Source organism: Ambystoma mexicanum, chromosome 5p (genome assembly GCF_040938575.1).
Source record: "Ambystoma mexicanum isolate Mex_15411 chromosome 5p, UKY_AmexF1_1, whole genome shotgun sequence".
In the NCBI taxonomy this organism is placed as follows: Eukaryota; Metazoa; Chordata; class Amphibia; order Caudata; family Ambystomatidae; genus Ambystoma; species Ambystoma mexicanum.
In genome coordinates this window covers 546,328,560-546,349,393 of record NC_090930.1, presented here as the reverse complement: position 1 = coordinate 546,349,393, position 20,834 = coordinate 546,328,560, and the positions used below count along the sequence as shown (strand labels likewise).

The window sequence follows — 20,834 nt, the reverse complement described above, 5'->3', positions numbered from 1 at the left end:
TATTGGATAAGGACCCCAATAGAAATGCAAATACTATATTTATCACTAGTAACTCCTTGGTAGAATGTGCCCAAGAAGGAAGCACACCTAACAATCGTCTAAATGGTCTCACTTTAAAAAAAAGGGAACTGTGACTTTTATGTTTCAGCTGGTTGCCCCCTCCCTCCACTTCCCTTCCAAAATGTTCAAGTATTGCCCTTAAATGCCACCATCTGCTAGTCCTCCCTGCAACTATATCCAAACTGTATATCGTACCATTATCACATGGCGATCATTATTGTCCTCCACTCAACCAATCTTATTGGAATGCCGTCAATAATGACTGATATTGACCAAACACACTGACTTTAGAATCAGACAAGAAAACAACAGAGAACATTTATCTGACACAAGGGAAAAAATCAGCATTAAACATAAAAAAAAACACAATCATGCACCACTCAGGTGTAAAAACAACATCATGTCACCAACTTTATACAAACTAAGCAAGAGAGCACTGAGTCTGAACTTCAGGAAAACATGTCCACCATTACTTCAACTCGCCTGCATGCAAAACAGGGCACTCTCTCTCTGGGAGGATCTATTATGACTGCACCTTCAACATAACCAGCAGCATCCAATTTAACGATTCACTGCGAAAAGTAAAACATGTATAGAATGCTTTACGTTTACTACACAGCAGTGCATCACTTTTACACTACACCTAGTGCATACGACTTCTAAAATCTGCCACAATTCAACCAAGTTCACAATTCAAATAATTACCAAATAAACACAACTAAGTGGTTTGCATACTACAAAACAAAACCTCTATTTTACTGCCATGATTTTCCTATTTACTTAACTCACCAATAAATTAACCTTTTTTACTTATTCACCACAGCCCAAAACACTAAAGTGCCATTAGCACTAAGTGCTCTTAGACCTCAGGAATTGAGGTTATCACTTGGAATAAGTATCCTTCCCCAACGTATTCCCCTCAGCTTCGTGTCCGACCATAACTTTGGGGCAAGTAACTTATCCGGTAATAATGATCCCTGCCTCGGTCCATAGGGTTATATTATGTACATGTTACACGGTTACATGTAGACATTCGGCAAATCACAGGTTTTCTTTCAATCAACAGTCCACCCACTCTCTTACCACTGGAGTTTTGTTGTACTTAATTAGCAAACACAATCTAAATAATATGTTGGAGAGACCCTAATACAGAAGTTCTGATTAATTCCTTTCATGAAAGTTAATGTGAGCTTTTCAGCCACATCAGTTCCTGTGAAACCTCACACCGCATTTTGCAACTAAAAAGTATGGTGACATCCGGTGACACCATCATAGGAATTTAAATGAAAAGCTGGGTTTTAACCTTCTGTGAGCTCAAGAAATCCCTTTGGAGGTTGCCTAACTGGAAGGGGAGTGAGCGGGTGAACCACAGGGTGGGACTGGCAGAGGCTTTTCTCAGAACCCCACAATTAAGAGTTCCCACCTAGATATCCCTTTACAGTTTACAGTGTCAAAGGCTCTGTATGTTAATCAGAAGGGCGGGGCCTCTATTACTTTATGCTGGTAGCTCAAGCAGTTTGTGAAGTGCATTGGATATCTTTTAAGGAACAGGCTGGATTAGATGTCCTTTCTTACCTTTCTGAACAAGGAGCTTGTGCTCTCTCTGTACAAGCCTTTAGATGTTTTAACATCAGGCAATCCTGCCTTCCATTTTGTGGCGATAGATTGTTTAGCTGTTACTGGAACTGCAGCATTGTCTGTAAGGATTCCCCATTCTCCAGCTGGCCATACTGGAGCTTCTAGACAAGTAGATTGATCACTAGTCAATTGTAATACTCTTTAACGAGCTGGTAGCTGATCTGCTGGGTGGGCCACAGGCTCTATGGAAGTGGAGTTTTGGCCAGTCGCCCATTTGCACTGTGTAACTTATAGATAGACAAGGCATGTCCCAGGTAAAATGCTTGAACAGACACGATTGAGCAAATGTGCACTATTGGACTGTTTTTGCCTGAAAGAAAAACATTTATGTAAAATGACTTTTTAAACTGCAATTCTTCCTATGGACCTGCTATGGGCCCTCATTCGGTTCTATACATTGCATCATTGTATCATTGTACTATTAGAAGTGTTGTTGTAATGCGTGTTATCCAGTTGCCTCTTGATTTGCACGTTTTTATGTGCAGATATGAATTAACTACTCCTTTTTAGTAGGCTTTACTAGCACTCCGCAACCACATCCACTTGGACTGTCCCTTTGGTTATTTACGCTCAGAATTCGGGGCTTGGGGGTGGCTTTTCCACTTGAGAGAATGTTCCCGCCTGTGTTCTGGCTTGTCCCTGCTGTGGCTAGTCCTGCCCGAGGCCAGCCCTCCATGCTGCTGGAGATCTGTTCCCCTGAAAGGCCCTGTGATCATCTGTGTGCAGCCTTGATGCTCTTCACCTTGTCGTTGCTGGGACCATGCTGGGCCTCTTCACTTCATCTGAGCACCTCAGCTACATGTGCCAGCTTCCGGAAAAGTAAATGTGTGAGTATTTCCCAGTTCCTGGGGACACTCTTCTCTTTGCAGCACCTCTAATTGTCAGCAGCATTCCCCGGTGTACCCCTTGCGTTTCCCCCTTCTTCCATGTGCATATGTTTATGCTTTCAGCTATGTGCATTGCTCAACCCTGGTGCAGAAACCTAAGCAGTTGATTTCCATTGTGTAATGCATTCTGAGATCTAGGGCCCAATTCATGGAAAAGTGCTAATTGATCCCGCAAAGCCTGCGTGCGGAGAACGGCTCTGTGCGGCCCTATGTGCAAAGTTTCCAATGGGTGCTTTGCGTATTCATGGATTGAAATGCGCATTCCAAAACCGTGCTGCGCAATGAACGCCCACGATATGCCCCCACGCAAACCAAAAACAGAGCCATAGACTAACCATTCTGCAAACCTCTGCGTCCACCATTGAATCAACACCTAGCACCTCTGCAACCTGTGCAAGTTCCCACATACGTAACGGCTGCACATCTGCAAACCTGTGCGAGCTCCCGCATACGTAACGGCTGCACCCATGAGAACCTGCATGAGCTCCCATGTAAATAAAATCCGCACCCCAGCCAATCTGCGTGATGCCCCATGCAAGTAACAGCTGAACCCCTTCAAACCTGCGTGAGCTCCCCTGTAAGTAACGTCAGCACCCCAGCCAAACTGCACGTTACCCCACACAAGTAACGGCTGCACACCTGCAATCCTGTAAACCCTCGACCCTACTCCCTATACTAAAAAACATCTGCCAAATCCCCAGACTGTACAGCAGCACCCTCAAGCCTAGACACCATCCACCAGCCCCCTCACCTCTGACACTACCCCCAGGGAGGCCCCATAAGTCCTCACACCACCACCAGCGCCCCTCACCTCCAACACCACCCCAGGCAGGCCCACAAGTCCTCACACCAACCAGCAGCCCCCCTCACCTCCGACACCACCCACAGGTAGCCCAAACATGGTCCACACTCCACCCACCAGCCTCCTCACCTCTGACACCATCCCCAAACAGGCCCACGGGTACTCACACCACCCACCAGCCCCCCTCACCTCCGACACCACCCCCAGGCAGGCCCACAGGTCCTCACACCACCCACCAGCCCCCCTCATCTCTGACACCACACCCAGGAAGACCCACAGGTGCTAACACCACCCACCACCCCATCACCTCCGATAACACCCACAGGTCCTCACACCACCCCCAGGCAAGCCCACAGGTCCTCACACTACCCCAGTACCTCTCACCTCCAATACTACACCCAGGCAGCCCACAGGTACTCACACCACCCACCACCCACCCTCACCTCTGACACCCCTCCAGGCAGGCCCACAGGTCCTCACACCACCCACCATCCCCTCTCACATCCATCACCACCCTCAGGCAGCCCCATAGGTCCTCACACCACCTACCAGTCCCCTTCACCTCTGACACCACCCCCAGCCAGACCCACAGGTCCTCACACCACCAACCACCCCCCTCACCTCCAACACCGCCCCGAGGCAGGCCCATTGGTCATCACACCACCCGCCAGCTTCCCCCAACTCTGACAGCACCCTAGCCTGGACCTGCCACATAACCCCCCTACTAGTCCAATGTTGAACAACAGCTTATTTGAACTCCACTAACTTGACACCAACATGAAGCACACTGGCCACATACCCACCCATAGACATAACAACTGGGGGCACTGATGCAGAATCCATCATAAGATTCCCTGGTACATCACAACCAGTGGCACAGCAACAGGGCAGCAGAATGTAGCACCAGCAACAAAGTGGAATTCAATGTGAAATCATTGTGCCCATTTGCCAATGCAATGGCCCAAAGTGCCGTAGGTGAATGACCGAGGAGGACATAAGTCCAAGACATCACTGATAGGACAGAGTCACATGTAATGTGAGTGCAGAGTAGCAAGCAACAATCAATGAATGAAGGGACTCAGGTAGGAAAACATAGCATTCCAAGGCCCTGCAACTAATACAAGTTGAACAGCATGTGTCATGGTGAAGTAAAGGAGGTCTGACAGGGTGTGAGTCAAGCACATGGATGAGGTGTACGGCCAGATATAAACAAACTCACATGTGATGATGAAGCATTCCAATGGCAGATGTGCAGCCTGACATGAGAGCACCCACTGGCTGGCAGCTGATGTGTGTTGGTGGGTGGCCATGCATTAGGAGGCAAGCCACCCCCAAAATCCACAGTTGATAAATGAATAACACACCACACATCCACAGTTAGGCCCCCCAACCCATGTGACAGTTACAGAACAAATGCATAAGGAAATGAAACCAAACAAAATGCAACACTTGAATGAACAGACAACAACAACTGTATGATGAACAAAGAGAAACCTCTATTAGAAATATGTACACTATGATGACAAGCTACGCGGAAGGGAGAAATGTACAAGGGTAAACATGTAAAAAAGTTCAAAACTCAAAACAAAATGAATGATAAACATAGGCAGCATGCTCAGTAGTCTCTCATGACATCCTCCAGGGCAGAGTCACATTCATCGTCCTCCACTTGGAAGAGGGCCGCTTTCTAGTCCTGGGCAGCTTGCAGGCTCTCCCTCAATCTCCACACCTCCTCCTCTGCATCCCAGCAAGCCTCTTCCAGTATGGTAACCCGCCTCTGTGTCCTTCCCTCCATCACCTCTGCCCTTGCCCTAGCAACCCATGCCATCATCGCCCGCTGCCTCTCCGCCATCAACTGCACCCTAAAGTCCTTCTGGACGCACAGCAATTTGCTAAAACCCCTGCGCTCCTCCGTTCAGGTGACTGTACATTGCTGCCCGCTTGCCTCCTTGATGTTGTTGGGCCCTGCGAGGATTGGCCGAGGCCACTCCTATACTACCACTGCCTGGCCAAGCATACACTATGCGAGTACCCACGCTGCCTGGATGTTGTACAACGGGGGTACAGTACCAGCACTGTCATTATGTGCCAGCAGTCCCACTGATGCCTGATCCTGTGCAGGTGCGTGTTCAGGCACAGCAACCACCACCTCTCTACTTGCCCTGACTTCCACCTGAGGCAGGGATGTGCGGACCACCAGACAGGATGGTATGGATGAGATTGGAGTGAGAGGGCCGTGATGGAAACTGGCAAGGAAGGCCCCCATTGAGGACAACTGGGGCACAGAGGAGGCAGTGGAGAAGGGGGCAATTAAAATAACACAACTGAATCTTCCAGCGCACAGAGACCTGCCAAGAGCAACGCACATGTCAGCTGGCCCAGGTAGAGGACCATCGATTTGTTATGCTGTGAGTGTTTGGAACATAGAGCTCTCATAACTTCATGAATTGAGACCATCTGCTGTGCAATCCCAGCCAGCAGGACGTGCGTCATCTCAGGGGTGATCCCTCTGGCCCCAAGGGGTGGCACGTTCTGGGTGGATGCATCCACGACGATGGTCATTGTTGCATCAGATGAAGTATGGACAGGCGGTTGGGAAGATCCCTCCACAGTGCACTGCACATCCTCCTGTCCCTGGCCCAGGGATGCAGCCTGAACACCCTCCTAGTTGCTCCCACCCGACCCTGTGTGCTGGCCTTCACCTGCCTCCTCCTCCACCACCCCCTCCATCGCCATAGAGCATTGTCCCACATGGGTACTCACCAGCGGCATCCAGACAACTTCTCCAGGCCAAGAACTGGGAGTGGAGGTATGGATAGAACCTCTCAAGTACCTGCAGCTCTATCTGGGTGAGCCGGTGGCTGCCACCACCTTAGAATGCCTACGGGTCTTGAGGTTGTCCCAACGTTTCTGGACCGTGTTCCTGGGGCAGACTGCCACCCCCTCTGCATTAATGGCAGCCGTAATCTTGTCCCAGATCCTCAGCCTTGCGTTGCTGCCCAGCTACGTAGCTGGGTTTAAGAGGGCATCATAGGCATTCAGGACCCGATCCACCACAATGCCTACTTCAGTGGTGGTGAAGTTGGCAGCCCTCTGCCTCGATGTGGGGTACTGCATTCCTCGCATGACGTAAAAGGGGCAGACATGGTACCCCCGAGACAACTATGGGCTTCCTAGGTCCTGGTAGGTGCTGTGGAGCTTTGGTGGTGTTGGCAGAGGTGGAAGTCCTGGCAAGTACAGAAAAGGTGGTTTCAGGCCCAACACAGGAGTCCAGGCAAATGTGGGGCAGCTGGCACACCAAGATAGTGCTGGTTGCAGGTAAAAACTCACTCTCAAGCAGGAAGCAGCAGTATAGGAGAGAGGGAGGCAAAGTAGGCTGGAGGAGGCAAATACAGCAGACGGTAGGAAGGAGGAACAGTGGTGTGTGTCTTGCACGGTAAAGGTCCTTAACGCGTAAGTTACATCCTGTGCATGGTGACGCAGCGCACATACGTGGCACGACAGGTTGATATAAAACACACAACACACATCACTGGTTGTGCGTGTGAAGGTTACTATCTTGACGACTTTTGCAGATGTATTTTGGGGTGCTATGCAATCCTTCCCTTCAGGTACCACGTACCGCATTTTGGGGGTGGTGGGGTTGCCTCTGTGCATATGTGCATGTTTTTGGGAACGTTTTGAGGCCTACAGTGTGGCAGGTGTGCACTTTTTTTTCAGATGTTTTCTCGGTATGGCATATGCAATTTCTGTGTTTTTTGGGTGCCTCTGCGTATGGCGTGTCAGTTTTTTTTACTTTCGGAAGCTTTTTGGGTATCGCGTATGCAATTTTATATGGTGAAAAAAAGCTCATGTTGGGTTGTCATGCAGAGGTTGGAATCGTTGCAACATGAAAATGACATGGCCGTAGGCAGCCCATGTACATCACGAATTGCAATGAGTGTGCCTGGCTTCATTACATTCTGTGCATGTGTGGTAGTTGTTCAAACATGTCAAGCAACTTAACTTTTAAGGCCCCTATCTGGCGTCAAAGGCCTGTATGTGTTCCTCAGTTGATACTTGACAGGCACATACATTGTCAGTTCCATCATTGTGCTATGCAGTTGCACAGACATCGGCCTGGCTGTGAACTGGATACATGCACACTTCCCCACACCTGTGTCATCTGTCTGATAAGGTCAGACATGCCAGCTACATTGCACACCCAGATGTGCCATGATGGTTTGTTTAATGTGATAGGTATCTGAGGCAGTGCTGGTTTACAGTCTCAGTGTGCACGCCCATGAGCATTTGACACAGCATTGGGGAATGTTGTGCATTTACCGGGACTGCATTGTCAACGAGAACATCGATGCCGAAGGCATTACTGTAGGTATTGATTGTTGCACATTCATGTCACTCATGGTCCATGTATAACCTTCATCGCCATGTCCAAATACTGTCTCTCGGGATATGTTCTATGCACTCCACATTTGCACAAACACAGCCTCCCTATGAGCATGGTTGGAACGGAAGCAACAGGGCAGCAACAGGGCAGGGCCATGCCACTGTAATACAGATGAGACAAAGCTTTCAAACAAGCCTCACTCCCTGCATCCCCCTCATCCTCTCTCATACGTTACTGGCCGTCTGCTATTCAGGCATGGTGTATTGCTACCAATCTCTGGCCCTTATTACGACCCTGGCGTTCGTTGGACCATGGTGCTAATAGCACCATGGTCCATGCCGGTAACTTACCGACTCCGCCATGGTGGAATGGAGAATTACCGCCCCATTCCGAGGTTGGCGGGGCGGTAATTCCCCATGCCGCCATGGCCCTTCCCCATTCCCATTTTTGCCCCATAGGGCTCAATGGGAATGGGGAAGGCGCTAAGTACGGTGAAGCAAATTGCGGCACCGTACTTAGCAGCAAGGTCCCTTTGCGGGTTGGTTTTTAACGCTTGCAAAAAGCAGGCGTTAAATTCTCCAAACCGCAAAGGGACCTCGTAATCAGGCGTTAAGGGTTTAACGGCGCTGCCACCTTTTACGGCGCCGTTAACCCCTTAACGCCTGGGTTGTAATGAGGGCCTCTGTCTCAATGCCAGTGACACAGAGTGCCTACTCTTTGGGACACCTGCTCCCTCTTTCCCTCCCACACTATGGCTGCACTCCATGGGCCTACTCTGCTCCCTCTTGTGGGTCAATGGACCTTGTTGTCATCTTCGAATCCTCTCTCCTTCTCTCATAACTTCAAAAACCTTGTCTAGAAGACCCACTTTCAGCAGAACCTACTCTGAGGCATTTTCCCTTTCCTCACCTTCCCCCAGGACCTCAATGTCTCCAGTTCTCTGTTCCAATCCTGATATGTGTGTAATAAGTTGACTGTGGGGGTGTCTGTGGATATGAGTGGCTGACTGTTGCCATGTGATGTCCTTCAGCATTACAATGTCACCTGTGCAATACTTTTCCCTGGTATGTATGGAGACATGACAGTTGCATGGCCCATCATGGTGCGTTTACGCCACTTTTGTATATCAATGTGTCCACTGACGGCTTGGACATGAGCGGGAGATGTGGGGGTGGGGGGCACTAGTCAGAAAATACCATGCATCCGTTGCTTACAGCTCATAGTGTGTGAATGCACAATGTCTGATGCCTGTGTTTCCTGCCATTTGTTGTTTGAGTGCACTTTGATGGAAATGTGAATTTGTGTCTCGTTGTACATCGCTCAATATGTCATTCTCTGTCCATGTGGAGGTGAGGATGCACCAGATGCAGTGGAGGAAGAAGAGAAGGAGGAAGAAGAGTTAGTTGTGTATCAGACCACCAGTGGAGGACGTGGGGTTGTATGTCAAGAGAACCCACTGGTCCTCCAGACCACCCCAGTCGTGCTGCGGTCTCTTCGGACTGCTCATCTGGCTTTGATGCTGTACCAGAAGTGTATGCCTCTAAGATGGTGAAGGGGAGTGCCCCAATGGGTGGATCAGATGGGGCCCATGAGTCTGCGATGGTGCAGCTGTCTTCACAAGGCCAGTCAGTGATGGGCCCCCTTTCTGTGGTGGTTACAGCTGGAAGCCACCTTCACATGAAATGGCATCAGGTCCTGGAGCTGATGTCCAAGGGAGGGTTGCAGACCTGCAGCCAATGACAGTGGCACCACAGCAACGGGCATGGTCCCTTGCATCAGGCCCCTGTGGGACCCGCACATGTGGTGGACGTGTGCAGCCTGGGGAGACAGAGTGGGAGCAACATATGTTGCATGCCACCATCCGACATGGCAATGTGTTGGACAGAATTTCAGAGGGCATGGATAAGATGGCCAAGACTATGACCCCACCAGCAGTCTGCGTAGAGCAACAGCTGCAAGTCATGCAGTCCTCATGCCTCTCCCACAGACTGCGCATGGAGGACAAAATCAAGGGACAACAGGCTAATCTGTGGTGTCATCAGGGGTCCCTGCATGCAGATGCTCAGGCACACAGAGAGGCCTTGAAGCTTGAGATGCAGGCCACGAGGACTGCAATCCATGATGAACTTGCAGCCACAAGTACACTGATCCACGAGGAATGGATGCCTTCAAGCAGACACTCTCTGAGTAACTCAATGCATCATGGGTGAGTGGGCATACAGACTCTGCAGCCATCCACGAAGACATGCATGGAGACCTCTCCATCCTTACTGTGCTGGTGTATTCAACCGTGTCACGGCTGGTCTTGGCCAGTGAAGACAAAGCCTTGGCACTGCATGGTAGGGCTCCAACAGCACAACCACCAGCAGATCAAAAGCAGGATGGGGGTCCCAGGCAAGACCAGACTCCTGGTTCACAGTTGCCATGAGGACCATGAGCCCATGGAGGTTTTTATTTTGGGGTGGGGGGATTTCCACTTATGTGGATATTTACATGCACATCCCCTCCCCCCCATGGTGGACTCCCCCCGCACTGCCAGTGTAGGATGGACTGTTTTCTTTTCGTTTGGACATGACCGGTGTGGTCTTTTATTTTTTTTCTTGGCCCCTAGTTTCGGCATAGACACTTTTCTATTGTTTTTCAATACCCCTGGCCCGGATTGTGGCATGTGTTTTTGTTTTGCACTTTCGAAGGTGGACTCTTTTTCTTTTTCTTTATTTTCTGCTTGAGATGTACAGTTGCCCTCGCAAGGGCATGATGAATGCAGTTGTTGATATGCAGCCATTCATAGTGAGGTAAACTGCCATGGCTGCCTTGAGTTCCACAGGATGGGATGTGCAGGTGACAATGGGTATATGGAATCTTGACACATTTGTGCTGTGTGCATGATTGTTAGATATGGCTGGTGAAATGCAATGTCCCATGTTGTTGCAGTGATCCTGATTCATCCTGTAACTGCACTCCATGGGAGTTCTACCCTGCATCCTATCACGTTCCTAATCCCCATGCCCTCTGCCAGGCACTGACCCTCCTTTCACAAATTTAAAGGTTCAGTTCCCGGTGGAGGTGATGAGGGAATCACATCATGCCAGCAGGTAAGCATGTGCACTGTCTCTTGGGTTATGTCTGTATTATTGGTTGACATGGTCTTTGCATGCATGACACATTTTTACTAGCTGGGGTGGTAATCCTTGAGTCACATTAAATGTCTGTCCAGATGTGCATATGTCCACATGCATGTGGGTGTATGTGCAGTTACACTTCTATGCAGGTGCATTGTTTTGGTGGATGCACTTACACAACGCAATTCATGGAAGGGATTGGGCAGCACTTTTCACACTTTAGCCATTGGCAGTGTTTCATTAATTCTGGATGTTCATAGTAGTTGACGGTATGCATTCTCAGTACATCTGCCCCCTGTGTATTTTGGTTCTCCAACACTTGCCTCACTGACTGTGATGACATCTCCTTACTAACACCCTTATGTTCCTCCTGGCCCTGTGTATCCTACTCTTTGACCTGTCAAATTCCCAATCCACTCCCTTGTCCACTTACATGACCTGCCCTGCCATGCCACTGTTCCACATGTACCACACACGTTGATTGCCAGGTATGCTCATCCTCTGCTGCACCGCTTCATGACTTACTCTCTGGTGACACAATTCTGGCCATTTGTGTACATTGTCTCGACAGGACAGATTTCTCACGCTTGCTGCATGTTGGGTATGACAGATATGAGCATGTGTACCCCTGACAGACTGCTTCTGCGCTGCCCAATCAGGTCACTTTTTGAACAGTGTCTGTTTATGTCGGTTATCTACACCGTGGTGTGTTGCATTTCTTTGGTTTCCATTCCTTGTTCATCTCACCCGTCTCTGTCAGTGAGTGCACGTTGTGTGCCCATGCATGTGTAACATTGTCCAATACCCACAGCTTGTCTTCATCTGTTCTCCCCGTGTGAGTTGCGAGTGCACCCTCAAATCCATGCACACTTACTGAGACAGTCCCAATCAGGGTCAGGGTATGTGGTCTGTTGGGGGGGTGAGTGAAAAGATGCATGTTGTCCGGAGGTCCATTTGCAGTGATGTCCAACAGGGGTGAATGCTGGTTTGTGTAGGGTAGGAGTATGTGGTTGTAGGCACTTCTTTGCTGGCATGTAGCGTGCATGGGACTTTTTCTGATTTGCATGCCATGGTGGGTGTTGCCGGTGGTTTGTATGATGTAGAGCTGATGATTGATGTTTCACATGTGCCCATTCTTTGCCACTCTGGCCTTCTCCGTCACCCACTTTTGCCATTCATGGTCCACTATATGTGGTACTTTTCTATCTCTGTTCCTTCCAGACTCTTTGACCAGGCTGTTTCTTGCAAAGGTGTTCATGCACCCGTCTTCCTCACTTGGACAACTTCTCTCTGCCCTCACCCACTGTGATGTCAGACATATCATCCCCATCTCTGCTCCAACCAGTCTCCTCCTTGCAGTACTTTTCACCTGTCCCTCTCTCTCTCTCTCTCTCTCTCTCTCTCTCTCTCTCTCTCTCTCTGTCTCCAGTCCACTGCTACGCAATTGTCACTCTGTGTCCGATCTCCCTCTTGCACTCTGTCAGCCTTCAACACTGGGTGGTCCATGCCTATTTTCTTGTTCCCTACATGAGTTGTCATGGATGTCAGTATCTTTATAACTCAAAAGTAAGTGAGTTGGTGAAAACAACAGATCTAGTGGCAAGTATCAAGAAATTAAAATCTTCAAGTGCCACGGGCCCTGGCGGCTTAAATAACATGATCACGAAAAGTGACCCGGAGCTATGGGCCAGTGTTTTAAGACAACTGTTCACACAGATCTGTAAATCCGGGGTGATCCCGGACTCGTGGAAAGAGGCCATCCTGATTCCAGTGTTTAAAAAAGGTGACAGGGAAAGGCCCAAGAACTACCGCCTTTTAGCCATGCTAGATTGTAGTAGTAAAGTATTTGCTAACATTCTTTTAGAACAATTTACGGCATGGGCAACAGAAAGGGCATTTTAACATGCCACCAAACAGGTTTCAGAAAGGGCTGTTCAACAACTCATCCCACCTGTTAACCCTGATATCCGACCTGGATGCAAAACCTGGGATGGCACTGAAAGCATGTTTTGTGGATTACACTGCCGCGTTTGACAGTGTAGACCGGGCCAAACTTTGGTCCATGTTTGAAGAGTGGGAGATAGATCCTTCCTTGTTATATTTCATAAAAGCCGTCTACGGGGATACGACAGTGAGAATCAGGTTGTCCCAGGAAGGGGCCCTGTCAGAAAGTATCCCCACTCGGAGGGGGCTGAAACAAGGATGTGCACTGGCCTCTCTGTTCTTCAACCTATACCTTTCCATGTTAGCGAGAAGACTGGGGGCTTCCCATAATACCCCACCTCAATATGGCAACAAGGGATTGACATGTATTGCATATGCGGACGACGTAGTGATTCTTGATAGAACCAAAGTCGGACTACAAAATTCTTTGACAACATTATGTTCGTTCTCACAAGAGCTGTCCATCAAGCCTGGGATCTGGGAATCAATATCACAACCAAAATCATGGCAACTTTGATCCTAGAGACGGCAACCAAAAAAGCTTGGGGGAAATGGCTAGCTCTAAGGAAACTCATCGATAGTCAAGGCGGCAGGAATATAGAAGCTAAACTTCTAGCCTATAAAATCTCAATAGTTCCATCCATCATTTATGCTCTGGAAGTTTTTCCCTGGAAATGGGTTGCGCCTATTGAGAAGCTGGAAAGAAAGATCTTGCACTTAATGTTCAGCCTCCTTCCTGGCACGCCTGTGCAGGCCATTAGTTTGGAGCTGGGACTTGCAACTGTTGGCATGCGCTGGTCACTGGCCTCATGCAACCTATGGGCCAAGATAAAGTTCAACCTAACTGGACCAGACAGCCTATTGTCGCACACCATCCAACATGCAAGGAGATATGAATCGAGCAGATGGTTTAACGAACTAGAGGCCAGTAGTACAAACTACCTACAAAAAAATGGCCTAACGCAAACTCCAAAGACTTGGCTAGACTATATAATTTAGCCAAAATTCCTGAAAAGGCCAGGACTAATGACATAGAGTCCGCATTGACCCACCTTGGCACCCTGAGTAAATATAAAGAATACTCCAAACAGGCATTCGACAGAAACAGCCCGTGCTTATATTTAACCAGGAAGAGATACCCAAGAATGACCAGGTTCATTCTTACATTAAGATCACAAACTATCAAGGTACTGGTAAATACGGCTGCATGAAGGGGTATTCCTCGAGAACAATGGAGTGTAGACTATGTGGAAGATATCTGGAGACGAGTATACACCTCCTGACCCAATGTGAAGAACTGGAGACAGAATACAAATCAGCGTATGCCAATCACTGCAATCCTAACTTGGACCAGTTTTGGAGCGAGTTATTTGCTGCGAAGTCGTCGGTTTTAAACCATGCAGCGTTCTACGTATGGGAGCTAATTGCCAAAAAACTTGCCATAATAGAGGAAGAAACCATATAGTGACTTTAAGATCGAGACACCTGAGAAAATTCTTGTTTTAAAAATGTTTTCTTGAAAATGTATTTTAATATGTGTATTTGAATGAATCATAAAATGTGTTGATAAACTTAAAAATTATTTTTTATGTAAGTGTGAAAAAGATGCTAGTCATCTAATAACACAGTATAAAGGAATAAAAAAATTAAAAAAAACATCATTGCTGGCCATTTGTGGGATGCCATGTTTTCCACAGACACACCTACCATTGTCCAGGCTTTGTTGGTTGCCATGGTACACTATCACTTTTTGTGAGGCCTGTTTACTGCTGCTGAGTGCATCTTAATGCTACCTTCATTTCAAAGCACATTTGACCCAATTCAATCCAGTTCCGGTGAAGTCTGCCTTCCCTTCCACTTTCTTGTTGCCTGTGCACTTTTGTGTGTCTTTGTCCTTGGCCTCTGTTTCTCATTGCTTTCCCATGTCTGCTTGTGTGCTTCATGCAATTTGCCTAGGTGCCCTGCCTTCCAGTGTGACAGCTCTATCTGTGAAGTGCTGCCTTCTGCAGGATCCTGTCTTCTGTGAAATTAGTGATATGTTTCAATCACATCTTCTTGTACTTTGCATCATCGGCTCCCCTGCTAGTGTTTACTGCACTGTCCCAGTGCCATGTTAATGAGGGGATGCCATATTGTGACCCTGGGAGTGCTTCCAAGGTGATCCTGGGTTTCCTCCCTCTCAGTGGTCTCTTTTTATGGATCCTCTCAGTGTCATACTGACTGTGGCTAGATGTGAGTGTTCAAAATGTCCTATCAGCATGATAATGGGTAAGTGTTACATGGTCTTTCACTGTATGGCACTCGGGGGGTAAGGCAAGGTAGGTGTTGTGGGTGGGTAAGATGTCACTGTGTGGGGTGTTCATGTTGAATTGGCATAAGGTGGGCGGTCTGGCTGCATGGGTGCCAGTACACATGGTGATGGGTGGTTGGTGAGTTATTGTTTGCATTTGTTACATGTCACTCAGGGGGGCATACATTTGCTGTATGTTTGGGTGCATGGATGTGTTGCCTGCCCTCACATAGTTTTGTCTTTCTCTACAGAGGCATTCTGCATGTGAATATTGTTGCTGCGTTTAAAGGTGAAGTTGCTGCTGTATGCATGTGCAGGACACAATATCAGGGTTTGGTGGTTTCCAGGCTGATAGAGGGGGACAGCCATGTGCATATTTCTTGCAATGCACTTGCATTTTTCTGGATCTACATGACAGCTTTGATGTGACTGTGTATTGTGAGCATAGGTTTTGTCAGGCAATTGGTTGCCCACTCAATCTGTTTCTTGTTATGTAACACGCACACTGGGTCCTGGGCTGTCCTCAGATGTCTTTGTAGTTTGCATCCATTTTGTACTATGCCTTCCTACTTGTGGTTGCATGTGTGTGGTTTGGTGTCTATGTGCACAACAGTTGTTGTCCATGTAACATGGTCAGGGACTTCGTTGTTTGTGCTGTGTGCTTTTGGGTGTACTACATGGACACTGTTGGTTCAAGCTGCTATGACTGTGTTGGTGATTTGTGCACAGCCAAACAGATTGGGGCGTGCTTCACAGAGCGTTTCCCCATGGGACTGTGCCATTATTTGACGCTTCTGTGAATCAGGCCCTTCAGGTGCATCAATCATTTTTGCTGACTTATAAATTGGCTCATACTCAGCAATAATTTTAATATGGGGTATAAAGTCTCCCTATTCACAGTATGTATGTAACAAGTGGAATCTTGCACCCCTGCTTTCACGCTCACAGCAACATGGATAGGTTTGAGCCTGTAGTGCGCGTGGTCCCACAGGTGTACAATGGTATTTTGAATGGCTGATTGTTGGAATAAGTGAACATGTTGCTTTTGATGTCCATGAATGGCTAGCTGCTAACTATTGAAGGTTGCCAAGTTGATGACGTTTTCTGTTGCAACATGTTTTTACTTGGTTATGTATTTTTAAATGTGTACATTTAATTTTACTCCCAACTTTGCAAAGTGGGAATGGTATACTTCCACTTACAGGTCTGTTTGTGCATGTTGTTTTCTGTCTAATGGACGGACATAACGTTGCCCTCTCATAGGCACATTCTCAGGGTGTTGTTGTGGGCACGAAGGGATGTGGCTTCAGTGTGTGTGCTCCACAGGGGATGCTATTTATGTGAAGTATGATTGCACCAACTGGGTGCGTGCAGCCTCTCCATGTGCCCTTTGGCCAATCATGAGTAAGGATGGTGCCTGTGGGTGCAGGTGGTGTCCCACCTGCATTTCCACTGGTACACCATGCCATGTGGCGACATTGTGCAGAACACATCAGCCACTATGATTTACATACTACCAGTGAAGCACATAGCAACACCCAACCTGAGAAGTCAAGGGAGCAGAACCGTGACTTCAGCACTGCGAATGTGCACTCCATTATGGCCCTAGTGGCTACATGTGCTGTATTGTATCTCACTTCAGATGGTATTGTGGGATTCCTGATTGGTGTCATCATGAATGTGGACAGCGGGTAGGCACTGTCCACTGTGAATGTGTACATGGTTGTCATTGTCATTTGTTGCCAGGGTCTATTGTTCGGTGTGTCACATGCATGCACACTGCATGCCTGCGTAAACGTTCATACTCACCGATAAGCCATGCATTTCCTTGTTTTCCAGATGCCAGGGCCTGGTGCAGTGGTGCCTGCCGGAAGATGTACCTATTATGTGTGGTGCCCAAGAAATTGGCATACACTTCCATGATGATTCCACTGGCATAACACACTAGCTGCACATTAATGGAGTGCTAGTGCTTTAGATTCTGGTAGATGTGCTCCGGCATTCGGGGGGGCCATGGCGCAACATGTGTGCAGTTAATTGCACCTACTACACAGGGGAAGTGTGCTACTGCATAACATTTCTGAATCACTGCCTGCCTTTCCACCAGTGTTCGGGGCATGTACATGTGCCTGCCACACATGCACCTGCTGCTATGCATGCCAATACCTGGTGTAGAGAGACGTATTGGGTGGCGTGTGATATTCCACCAACTATTGCAGTGGTTCGCTGGATTGACCCAGTTACAATGAAATGCAGTGCAGTGAGCACTTTTTCTAGAGGGCAAAGTCCTGGGAGCAGATGGTGGGTGATGCTAAGACATCTTCCCACTCCCTGACGAGGTCTAGGGTTATATAGGTGGGAACCTGTACCTGGCATATACCTGGTCATCCAGTATCCCAAATAGCGTGGTGCATGGTGTGAAGATCCTCCTGCAGTGTCTGTGCACGATAGCTCTGAATATTGCGGGGTTCATCATGGCTGTAGAAGTTGGTTTGGTGTGTATTGCATGCTTTATATGCACTGGTTCCTTGGTGCGTTGAAGTTTACGCCTGCTATCATGTGGCGGATGGGTCACAGGGTTTGCATGTGCTTTTTCGCGACGCAACGTTCCGCGTTGAAATCCATGAATACGGTTGTCTTTGCATTGGTATGGGCGTGCGCTTGCTTATCCGTGGACCGTCCCTCAACACACCCACATTTTCACGTGTTCTTTCATTCTGCATGTTCCACCCCCTGTTTGGGGTGCTACATATGTCCGGCCCACACTTTACTTGGAGTCTCACACAAGGCATTCGACTACTCACAGAGACGTTCTGCCCGGCGTGAACTACACGCAAATCCAAGAAAAGTATCATGCAAATCGATTCCATGAATCAAAGAACAGGGTATTGCATTCAGAATGGCACGCAAAGTGCCGATTTTCCATGCAGAATATTCCTTGAATCAGGCCCCTAGTGTAAGTGTAATACCTAAAAACACAACTAGAACTCCCCCTTCTGCTATTGAATGTATATATGGCCCTGTTTCCAATGATGTGAATATTGTTTTGGGTGTTTAGACAGTTCCCAAGAGGTTAGGGCTTGTTCAGCCTATATGTAAGCCTTATGTGACCCTCTCAAGTGTAAATGCATTTACTCTGCGGCCGCTCCTAGACTCATAAAGGTCATTAGTATTCACTACTCTTACAAATGCCAGTGGTTTTGGGATATAGAAGACTAGTTAATGCAGAAGTCCTGTAAACTATGAATGAACTGTCATACTGATGAAAACCCTTGTTTAACCTACAAAAGGGAACTGAAGTTGAAATTGAATTGAATTGATATTTTATTTATATCGCGCTCATACACAAGTGTTTCAACAATCTGACTAGGCCCAGTGACATTGAGAATGCGCAAGTGCATGGGAGAGGGGGGAAGGGAAAAGTGCAAGAAAGGGGGGAGAAGTGGAAAGTGTGGAGCAAGAGGAGAACAGAATAAATAATAATAAATAAGTAAATAATAAAACCAACCAGCAAGCTGTGAACATCAGAGACCCTGTGTCACTGGGGTCGCTCCTGACACTGCAGTGATTGGAGCCATCAAGCAACTCACTGGCCACAGCACATCAGCTCCACCTGCCAGCTCCACAGCTAAGACCATGCCCTAGGCCAGCACTGAAGACATATGAGTGACTCCAGCAAGAGCCTACACTGAAGTGACCAGAATATCCAGGGCCACCACTATAGAGTCTGATCCTGTCCCTCACTCGGAATCTACCCCTCGGCATCACCACTTACTGGCATTGCCTGTTCAGCTGAATGACTTTGCAAAGGCATAAATACAGAGAACAGCTCCGTCATCTGGCTAGTGCTCTTTGCCTCTACTCCAGCTGCTGCTGCATCAGAGCATAGACTTTGGCAAAAGCCATTCATGAGCGTTTTACCATCCACCAGTGTCAATTCCAGGCCAGGCCCTCTCGGAACAATACTAGTGGTAGAGACTGCATACAAACTCCAGGATGAGCCGCTTCAGCTATGGAATTTACCGGCTCACCCGCCAGCTAAGGACCATGGTCCAACACAGCTCAAAAGACGGGCCAGTCCTTAGTGACTGATCAGCCCACAAACCATTGTCACTGTGATTCTGGAAGTAAGCATGATCAGAGCTCTGTTGGACAGTGGGTCTCCTGGCCACCATCGTCTACAAGCCTTTCTACCTGAGACACCTGAACCACATTTTGCTGGAGCCACTATCAGTACTGAGCTTGGTTGCACTAGGGGACTACGAGGGCCAGTACTTTGGGTACATTCCCATCCAAATTAGACTGCCATGGGACATTGCTGGTGTGGAGACACCTCTGGACATGCTGGCTCTAGTCTGCAAACATTGCAGGTAGAATCCGGACCCACTTGAAACACTTGTGTATAGGGGCGTTATAAATGCCATATCATATCATATCACTGTTGGTCCTTGGCCCAAGTTCCTCCATGTTTGGAGGTCTGGCCAACCTGTGTCCGTGTCTGGCTGGGCCCCACTACATCAGCCACTTGTGCTGCCACTGTGTAAGTAGGCCTGCATGCATAAAGAACTATAGTCAAGGCCTCTGCTTGATAGCCTATTGGGGGAGGGATGCATTGCACACTATGGACCGACCACAGTGCCTCTGGAACAGATATCATGGTATCCAACATGATCCACACACCCCCAGCCTCATGCTTTACAAGCTGGTGATGGTGGACCCTGAGAAAGTGTAGCTTCTAGGTGGACTGCTGATCCAGTGAACCACCTCACATTTCTCACTTTCCCCCAGAAGCTCACTGTCTCCAGAGCTCTGGCCCTCTCTAGGATGGGCTATTACATCAGCCTCTTTTTAAATCTTCCTGCCTCCACTCTTTCAAGCTTTGCAACTTATCCAGAACAATAATGCAAGACTTGTCTTTGCCCTCAAGCCCAGGGATCGTATCTCTCCAGCTCTGAAATCTCTTCACTGGCTCCCCATGGCTGCAAGAATCAACTTCAAGACCCTCTGCATTTGTCTACAAGGTTTTCTGGGGCTTTGGACCGCTCCAACTCCAACTTTCTCTTCCAACACATCTTCCTTTTCGAGCACTCTGCTCATCCACCTCCAACTCTCTGAGGGTCAGAGGCTTCTCCAAGAAGAGAGTTGGGGGGCAGATCTATCTCCTTGGCTGGGGCCTCCCTCTAGAACAGCCTCCCTGCCTCTCTCAAACGTGAGCAGAACAACCTACGGTTCCGGAATCAAGTCAAGGCCTTCCTTTTCGCTTCCGCTTTCTCTCTTCCTCTCCCCTGCTGATGCACCTGACTGCTCCGCGCACTGGTCACCTGATCACCCTCTGAACTCGGGCCCAGGCTCCTGCATGTCCAGTTGCCCTTGCACTGCCTCTGGGGCTTCCCAGTCCTTAAGGGTCTGTAGCTACAACCCTACAGTCCCTTCTCTCTTCACCTATGAGCAACCCGCTGGCTGCACTTGTGAGTTAACTGAACTTCCCCCTTCCCCTCCCCCTAGCACTTCTCCCCATCCCTTTTCCCCACACTTGCAAGATCTGAATGGCACAAGGCCTAGTAAGATCATTATTTTGTCCTCCCTTGTTTCCCTCTCCTTGTATTGTCACGCCTAGAAACACTTGTGTACAGGTGCGTTATAAATGCTATATCATATCATATCTTCAGTGAATCATTCACAGACATGAATAATGTAAGGGTAC

At 48.3% G+C, this 20,834-nt stretch overlaps 1 protein-coding gene across 1 annotated transcript in view; it reads left to right on the top strand.

Annotated features, from left to right (window-relative positions):
- SASH3 (SAM and SH3 domain containing 3) overlaps positions 1–20,834 on the top strand; it is a 516,850-nt gene that overhangs the window by 242,446 nt on the left and 253,570 nt on the right. The window lies entirely within an intron of this gene.